A 9,434-nucleotide genomic window follows, 5' to 3' on the forward strand; every position below is an offset into this window, starting at 1 on the left:
ATATTCAGGTCTCAGTTTAAATGCTTCTCTTTCTCAGAAGACTGGTCAGTTCTTCCTCCCTCCCAGTCTAAATCAGGTCGATAGCCTGCTCCCCATCCCAGTACTTACTGTTTTCATAGTACTGCCGGTGGTTTGAATATGGATGCTCATTTGACTTTCACAGATTATAAGCTTCCTGAAGGAAGAGCCTGCATCTATTTCATTTCCCACCATATTCCTCACCCAGCACTATGCCTGGCACATAGCAGTGCTCAGTAATATGTTGCATAAATGAAGAGTAGCTGTGTCTATGAGACTGTTGAATACTCCATGAGTGTAGTTCCATATTTCACCACCCTAAGTGCCTCTTTTGAAACGCTCATCTGAATCCATTTTGCAATTATATCATTATGCTTTCTAAGAGAGAAACGTATTGCCTGTCTCTAGCAGTGATGTATGCTTTGTGGTAGGTGTACATCAAAGGCTTCCCTAAGAATCTAAAATATGACACGGGGACAGAGGCATTGTGCTGAGATAATACCTACAATAGATATTTGCTGACAGGCTCATGTTTTTAAGCAGTCCCTTTCATCTTATTGTTTCCCTGCTCAAGAATGTACAATGCCTTTCTCTTGAGCAATTATATTGTCACTAGAGGCCCGGATTCGTGCACCGGTGGGGTTCCTCGGCTTGGCTTGCAGAGATTGGGTTGAAACCGGCTCTCCGACATCCCCCTGAGGGGTCCCGGATTGTGAGAGGGTGGTTCTCGGGTGATGCACCCCAGAATCGGGCTCCCTCCTCTCTGGTTCTGGGTGCATCACCCAAGAACCGCTGCTGCCAAGTGAACGCAGCTCGGCAGCTCCTGCGTTGAGCATCTGCTCCCTGGTGGTCAGTGTGCATCATAGCTACTGGCCAGTCGGCCGGTCAGCTGGTCGCTTAGGCTTTTATATCCTATATAATAAAGAGGTAATATGCAAATTGATCCTCATGCCCTCACAAGATGGCTGCCTACGACCAGGCCGGCAGGGAGGTTAGTGAGGGACAACCAAACGACTGAACAGCAGGCTGTGTGGGGAGACCAGGCCAGCAGGGAAGCTGTGAGGGGCGACCAGGCTATCGGGGGGAGGGGGAGCAGCCGGGATCGGGCCTAAACCAGCAGTCGGACATCCCCCAAGAGGTCCCAGATTGGAGAGGGTGCAGGCTGGGCTGAAGGGACACCCCACTCCTGTGCACGCATTTCATGCACCGGGCCTCTAGTATATAGATAAGATTGCAAAGTGGTTGACGGTGTAAACTTTTCAGCTAATTCATTTCTTTCTTTTAGTGAGTGAGGGTTTGAGGCACTGAGAGGTCCGGGGCTGATCTAAAGCCGGAGCTCAGTGGTGGAGCACCTCACCTTTGCTTGCTCTCTAAGTTGTCCATAGTCTGATACCGCTCTTCTGCCTAATCTTAGCTTTCAACATGCCCCCTGTGAACTGGCCGGCCTGATTTCTCAAGTGCAATAGTGACTCTCACATGCATGTTACCGATCGTGGTTAGGTTTTTGTTTTATCTGCGGTAACTTCCTGTCTGGGCTTTCTTTACGGCCTTTCCTTGTGGTCATTATAAACTTCTGGAAGTGGAGGTCTGGCCATGTCCCTTCCTTGCTGGAAAGCATAGACGTTGTCTAGCCCAGAGTACTTAATCAGGTACATTTGTTTTGCATGAGGTCATCTTACAAGTTTTCTCTTTTTATTTTCTCTTATTCCCTTTTAAACACTTTTTACTGTAGCCAAGCTAAAACGATACTCTGTTTGGCATGCTTGCCCTGAGTCACATTATTCTAAAAGATGTATTCTCTCTTTAAAAATATATTTTTTAATTGATCTCAGAGAGGAAGGGAGAAGGAGTGAGAGATAGAAACATCAATGATGAGAGAGAATCATTGATCAGCTGCCTGCTGCATGCCCCACCCTGGGCATCGAGCTCACAACCTGAGCATGTGCCCTGACCAGGAATCGAACCATGACCTCCTGGTTCACAGATCGATGCTCAACCACTGAGTTGCACTGGCCAGGCTATGTATTCCCTTTCTCATTGATTCCCTAAGTCAGGAATTCCTGGCAAGCCCCACTCTATCTACTCTTCAATGTCTTTTTCATGCCCAAATCCTACTCCTTCACAATGGTCAGTTCATTTAGGAGTTTTGGAGAGTTGATCCTTTAGCATATTGGCTTTTTGGTAAACTGGTCTCTTTTCTCTTATTCTCCATCAAGCCTGAATTTATCATCTGTATATCCAGATATAGTTTCTCTAATCTGAATTCTTATTGCATTGTCTCTGTTGTCTTATGTTCCTATGAGGATGTAAACTCATTTAAGGATCAGTATTTAATTCATATTTCTGTCTCTTCCCATTGAGTGTCCTCCAGTACCTTGTGCATAGCTGATACTCAACGAATACTTATTGAACAGAGCTATTGAATGAGTAAAATGGGTGCTCAAATATTTTGTCAAATATATATATATTTTATTTTGTCAAATATTTCTTGGGCATATGCTTGAAGAGTACACCATTTGATTGTTCTTAGCTCATGTACTTGTTTAGTGACATAGAAAAGAATTCAGTGAGGCAAAACTGTTTGATTTTCAGGCTGACCAACAGTAGCTTTGGTGTTATCCAAATGAAGCTGAATGTGGGGTGGGAGAAAGAGAGGAAAAAGTGGATAAAATCTTGCCTTTTATGACACCGTATGTCTTATTGGGGTTGGATCTTAGGAGTTCTGTTTCTCTAGGACTGAGAAATAGCCTCATCAGCAGTGTTTCTCTTCTGTGCTGGGACTGTTTCACCTCTACCCATCTGTGTTCTGCCTAAACCAGGGGTGGGGAACATTCAGCCTTTGAACTCATTTGGTCTCGCCCTGCCAAGGCATTAGGGGTGAGTTAATTAAATGTTTGACCAAAATAGCAGGCTAATTTTTAAAAATATACTTTTTATTGATTTCAGAGAGGAAGAGAGAGGGAGAGAGAGATAGAAGCATCAGTGATGAGAATCATTGATCAGCTGCCTCCTGTACGCCCCCTACTGGTGAGAGAGTCCTCAACCCAGGCATGTGCCCTGATAGGGAATCAAACCGTGATCTCCTGGTTCATAGATTGATGCTCAACCACTGAGCCACATAGACCAGGCTAGCAAGCTAATTTTTAAGTTGACAATTTTGTATGGCCCGCAAATGATGTTATAAATATTCAAATGACCCTTGGCAGAAAAACGGGTCCCCACCCCTAGCCTATACTCACTACAAAAATTTCATTTCTGGCCCTGGCTGGTGTGGCTCAATTTGTTGGTCACTTTCCCCTGCACTGAAAGTTTGCCAGTTTAATTCAGGGCACCATTTCTCTCTCTTTCTCCCTCTTCCTTCTTCTCTCTCATATACATATATATTTCATTTCTATGCTGTCAGTAGTTTTCTTTTTTATAGTCCTTAATGGCTACCAAAGCATTTTTTTTCCTGAGGAATTTCACAGACAGGGAAGAGAGCAGTGTCATTGGGTGAGTTACTAAATCTCCCTAGTTCTGTATAATAAAGTCATTACTGCTCATAGCAATCACAATGAGTTTCATCTACATTTATTAAATGTGATAATGTCTTGGAATTTCTGTGTGAGGTATAACTGTTGTTTTGCTACGGAGTCAAAAGCTTAGTATATTTGTATGATTCTCAGGCTGACCAACAGTAGCTTTGGTGTTATCCAAATGAGGCTGAATGTGGGATGGGAGAAAGAGAGAAAAAAGTGGGTAAAAATCTGTGTGCTAACTCTTTGCAATAGAATTGCACTTCTATTTTTGTATCTTATTTCTATTGGGACAAATCTTGTATGTTACCCATCAAGTAACTCACATTATGAAATAAAATATTTAAATGCTTCCCAAATTTATCACACATGAGTGCTTTTTCCTCTAAGGAACTGCTGGCTGTGTAATGAGAATTGAGTTTACCTGGAAGCAGTAGTTCTCAATCTTCACTGGATATTAGAATCACCTGGAGAGTTTTTTAAAAAAAATCTCAATATCCATACTGTACCCTGAGCAAGTTAAATGGCTCCAATTAATAGAATCTCTATTAATGCCAGTGAACAGCCAAATACTGAGCATCATTGCACTAAAATGTACTCTGGTCAGGACATTTTTGGGTGTTTTTTTTTCCCAGTGAAGGTTCTCTTTTGGTGACGACTGCTTGCTTTAACCCTTTGCACTCGCTTGCTTTTTTCTCGATTCCTTTATTCTACTCGGGATTTAATTTTTTAAATACCCCAGATTTTACAAAGCGCGGCAGTAGAATAAAAAACTTGAAGTTTCTTTTCATACAAACTTATTTATTTGGATTTTTTTAGATTTCAAATTATTGATACATTCAAAGAGTATAAAAAAGAGCTGCTACCGATGCTAACCGTGTCGAGTCACACTCGACATCCAAGTGCAAAAGGTTAAAATTCTTTATTACTTTGCTTCATGTATAAACAGAAATCACACCCCAGGTTTTTCAAACAGCTTTATTAAAGTATAATTGCTATGCAAAAACACTGCACTTATATAATACGTAGCATTTGAAGAGTTTTGACGTATCACTCACCTAGGAACCAGAACCACAATCAAAGTAAGAAACAATCATAATCTCCAGAAATTTCCCCCAGTCCCTTTTGTTTTTTTGGTAGTAAGAACATTTAACATGAGACTTACTCTCTTAGCATTTTTTTTTTATTTTACTGGATACAGTGAACATTAATGATGGTGCATAACAAGGTAGGGCTCCCTAAGCCCCTCCCCTTCTTCAGGGGATCTAGGGTAGAAACTGTGGAGGTCAGGTGATTCTGTGTGTGTGTGGGGGGGCTGATTTGGGGCAAGGGCTCTCCAGCATCTGAGGAGAGTCCTTTTTCATCCTCTTGCTGGAGCTGGTGGTGGTCCAGGGGGCTCTTACTCCTTGGAGGCTGTGTGGACCTAAAGGTCCACCACCCTGTTGCTGTAGCCAAATTCATTGTCATACCAGGAAACTAGCTTGACAAAGTGGTCATTGAGGGTGATGCCAGCCCCAGCATTGAAGGTGCAGGAGTGGGTGTCACTGTTAAAGTCGCAGGAGACAACATGGTCCTTAGTATAGCCCAGGGGGCCCTTGAGGGGGCCCTCTGATGCCTGCTTCACTATCTTCTTGAGGTCATCGTATTTGGCAGCTTTCTCCAGGCGTCAGGTCAGATCTACAACCCACACAATGGGGACATGGAAGGCCATGCCAGTGAGCTTCCCATTCAGCCCAGGGATGACCTTGCCCACAGCCTTGGCAGTGCCAGTCAAAGCAAGGAGGATGTTCTTGGGAGCCCCTCAGCTATCACACGACAGCTTCCCGGGGGGGTCATCCACGGTCTTCTGGGTGGCCGTGATGGCATGGACTGTGGTCATGAGTCCCTCCATGATGCCCAAGTTGTCATGGATGACCTTGGCCAGGGGGCAAAGCAGTTGGTGGTGCAGGAGGCATTGCTGACAATCTTGAGGGAGTTGTCATACTTGTCATGGTTCACACCCATCACAAACATGGAGGCATTTATAGAAGGGACAGAGATGATGACCATCTTGTTCCACCCATCAAATGATGCCCAGTCTTATCCATAGTAGTGAGGATGCCATTTGATGTTGGTGGGACCTCACTCCTGGATGATGGATATGGTCTCTCCATTGATGACAAGCTTCCCGTTCTCAGCCTTGACTGTGCCTTTGAACTTGCCATGAGTAGAATCATACTGGAACATGTAGACCATGTAGTTGAGGTCAATGAAGGGGTCATTGATGGTGGTATTATCTGCTTTGCCAGAGTTAAAAGCAGCTCTGGTGACCAGTACCCGATACTGCCAAATCCATTCACTCCGACCTTCACCATTGTGTCTCAGGGTTGCAGCTGGCTCTTCGCAGGAAGATGTGGCTGGCTGTCTAACAGGAGAAACAGAGAGCAATAAAATTTTTTAAGTGCACAATACAGTATTGTTAACTACAGGCACTATGTTGTACATCAGAGCTATAAAACTTAAGCATTTGTGTAACTAAAACATTATACCCATTGAAAACAACTCCCCATTTTCCTCTTTCTCCAGTTCCTGATAATCACCATTCCATTCTCTGATTAATGATCTTTGATTAGTTTATAGCTCATATAAGTGAAATCATGCAATGTTTGTCCTTTCCCACCCTCATTTTAAAATCATTTCTATTTTCAATTATAGGTGACATACATTATTACATTAGTTTTTAGATATTACAGTGATTAGATATTACATAACTTACTAAGTGATGATCCTGATAAATCTGACACTGTACATAGTTATGAGAATACTAGAGGCCCAGAAAATCCATGCACTGGAGGGGGGTCACTCAGCCTGGCCTGCCCCTCTCACAGTCCAGGAGACCTCAGGGGCAGGAGGCAACCCGGTGATCAGGGGAAGGCGATGCCCCATTACACCTCTGCTGCTGCCACTGCCAGCAGCGCAAGCCTCAGCCAGCCCTGGTTACCTGAACCTTGGGCAGCCCTGAGCAGCTGGGCAGCTGCCATCTGAGGCTTGCCTGTGCCTCAGGCCAGCCCTGGGCGGCTGGACAGCCACCATCCGAGGCTTGCCTGGGCCTCGGGCCAGCCCTGGGCGGCTGGACAGCCGCCATCCGAGGCTTGCCTGTGCCTCGAGCTGGCCCTGGGTGGCTGGAGGGCTGAGGGGACTGGGGAACTCTGGAGCCAGGTGCGTGGAGCGACCGAGTCCGCCAGCCACCCCTGCAGGGCTGAGGGAACTGGATGCCACCATCTTGTGGCTGTGGGCGCCAGCATCTTTGAGGATATGGCAGTCAATTAGCATATTCCCTCCTTATTGGCTGTGGGCGCCACCATCTTTGAGGGTGTGACAGTCAATTAGCATATTCCCTCCTTATTGGCTGTGGGCGCCACCATCTTTGCGACGGCGTGAAGGTCAATGAGCATATTCCCTCTTTTTTTAAAAAAAATATATTTTATTGATTTTTACAGAGAGGAAGGGAGAGGGATAGAGAGTTAGAAACATTGATGAGAGAGAAACATCGATCAGCTGCCTCCTACACACCCCCGACTGGGGATGTACCCGCAACCAAGGTACATGCCCTTGACTGAAATCGAACCTGGGACCCTTGAGTCCGCAGGCCAATGCTCTATCCACTGAGCCAAACCGGTTAGGGCCATATTCCCTCTTTATTAGGTAGGATTATTGTCTATATTCCCTATGCTGTACTTTACATCCCCATGACTATTCTGTAACAGCCAGTTTGTACTTTTTATTCCCTTCACTTTTTTCATCCATCTTTCAATCCCCCTCCCATCTTTTCTGACTAGCTTATTTTACTTAGCAAAATGGCCTCAAGTTTCATCCATGTTGTTGCATATGGATGAATAATATTCTATATATATATATATATATGTATATAGGTATATATATATATACAGTATATATATGAATATATATATGAATCCCACTTGGCTGTGGTGTATGATGCTTTTAACATGCTGTTTGCTTTAGTCTGCTAGTACTTTGTTGAGGATTTTCACATCTATATTCATCATGGATATTGGCCTGGAGTTTTCTTTTGGTATCTTTGTCTAACTTTGGTATCAGGGTAATACTGGCCTCATGTAATGAGTTTGGCAGTGTTCCCTCCTCTTCCATTTTTTGGAAGAGTTTGAGCAGTATTGGTTTATTTCTTCTTTAAATGTTTGGTAAAATTTACCGGTGAAGCTCTCTGGTCCTTGGCTATCTCTGATGGAAGGTTTTTGATTACTGATCCAATCTCATTACTCATTACTGATTTGTTCATGCTTTCTGTTTCTTCATGTTTTGGTCTTGGTAGGTTGTATGTTTCTAGTAATTTGTGCATTCCTTCTAGGTTATCGACTTTGTTGGCATATAATTGTTGGTAGTGTTCTTTTATCATCCTTTTTATTTCATGTTATCAGTTGTAATGTCTCCTAGGCTTTATGCCGAGTGTTCCCCAATACAATTATAAAAGAAGATCTTATCTGATTGGTATTATAATGTGTGAATCTATTCCTTAAGGTGGTAGGTAACATGACCCAGTGGAACTCTGGGAGTCAGAGCTTCTCAGATCCATCAGTGCTTGCTCACTATCAACCAGGGCCAAATTGCAGCAATCACCCAAAACTTTCAAATGAGGAAACTCATTTGAGAATTTAATTATTTCCAAAAGCTCATGTTCAAATACTTGAGTCATTAACTTATAAACTCAAGCGGGGAACAAATTATAGGGCAGGATAATCAATAGTTAAGAGCCTATGGCTTATTGTCCATCTACCTGGATTTGAAACCTGGTTCAACCAATTACTGGCCTCTGACTATCAATTAACTACTGTTAGAAATGGGTTTTCCAGAAGCAGACATTGAGAAGTTGGGTGAGCAGGATATTTAGGGATCAACATATGTGACAGGAAGGGGAAGGAAGCGAAGCAAGATTGGGAGAGGGAGACATCAAATTCATGCAGGCTCCCCCTCCCACTGGGAAATTCTGGAGCATAAAGTCAGAGCTTTCCCCTGGTGCAGTGGTCGGCAAACTGCGGCTCGCAAGCCACATACGGCTCTTTGGCCCCTTGAGTTTTCAGCAAAGGCCAGCTTAGGAGTACCCTAATTAAGTTAATAACAATGTACCTACCTACCTATATAGTTTAAGTTTAAAAATTTGGCTCTCAAAAGAAATTTCAATCGTTGTACTGTTGATATTTGACTCTGTTGACTAATGAGTTTGTCGACCACTGCCCTGGTGGGATCAGGCCTTTACACCCTTCTGTGATTACTTGATATGGGCTCCCCTGGAAGGATGTGTCTTCGGGTAGGTTGGTTCTTTGCAGCTGAAGAAAACCCTGAAGTTGCTGACAGCTGGAGAAACAAAGCCTTCCTTGAAGAAGCATCTTAGTGGTACATTTTTACCAGAGCTACCAGACCCTTGCATGCCTCATTTGCTAAGAGGAAATAATAGAATTTACAGGATGTTGTGATGGGTAAATAGATTATTATACATAAAGTACTTAGGTGGGGGGATAAAAAGTATTCTCTTGATATTTATGACTGATGATGATAATGGTCACAGTGCTATAGAATTTTTGAGCTCTAATGAGAGTTGGAGTTCATCTAATTAAGTCTTTTTAAGATTTCAGCACATATCAGAATCTCTTGGAGGACTTGTTAAAATACAGATTGCTATGCTGTGCCCCCAGAGTCTCTGATTCAGTAGGTCTTGGATGGAGCTTGAGAATTTGTATTTCTAATAAGTTCCCAAGTGATGCTGATGTGGCTGGTTTTGGTGACACACTTTGAGAACCACTGAACTAAACATTTTCTGTTTCAATTGAGGGCCACACAAGTAATGATTGGCCAATGTCCTGTAGTTAGATTATAAGAGAAGGGGAA

At 43.4% G+C, this 9,434-nt stretch overlaps 1 pseudogene across 1 annotated transcript; it reads right to left on the minus strand.

Moving 5' to 3' along the window:
- Positions 1–4,932: 4,932 nt before the first annotated feature.
- On the minus strand, positions 4,933–5,887 carry LOC307100586 (glyceraldehyde-3-phosphate dehydrogenase-like; annotated as a pseudogene). The gene has a single exon. The product of its transcript is annotated as a glyceraldehyde-3-phosphate dehydrogenase-like (transcript).
- Positions 5,888–9,434: the final 3,547 nt, after the last annotated feature.

This window comes from Cnephaeus nilssonii (genome assembly GCF_951640355.1).
Source record: "Cnephaeus nilssonii genome assembly, chromosome: 5".
In the NCBI taxonomy this organism is placed as follows: domain Eukaryota; kingdom Metazoa; phylum Chordata; class Mammalia; order Chiroptera; family Vespertilionidae; genus Cnephaeus; species Cnephaeus nilssonii.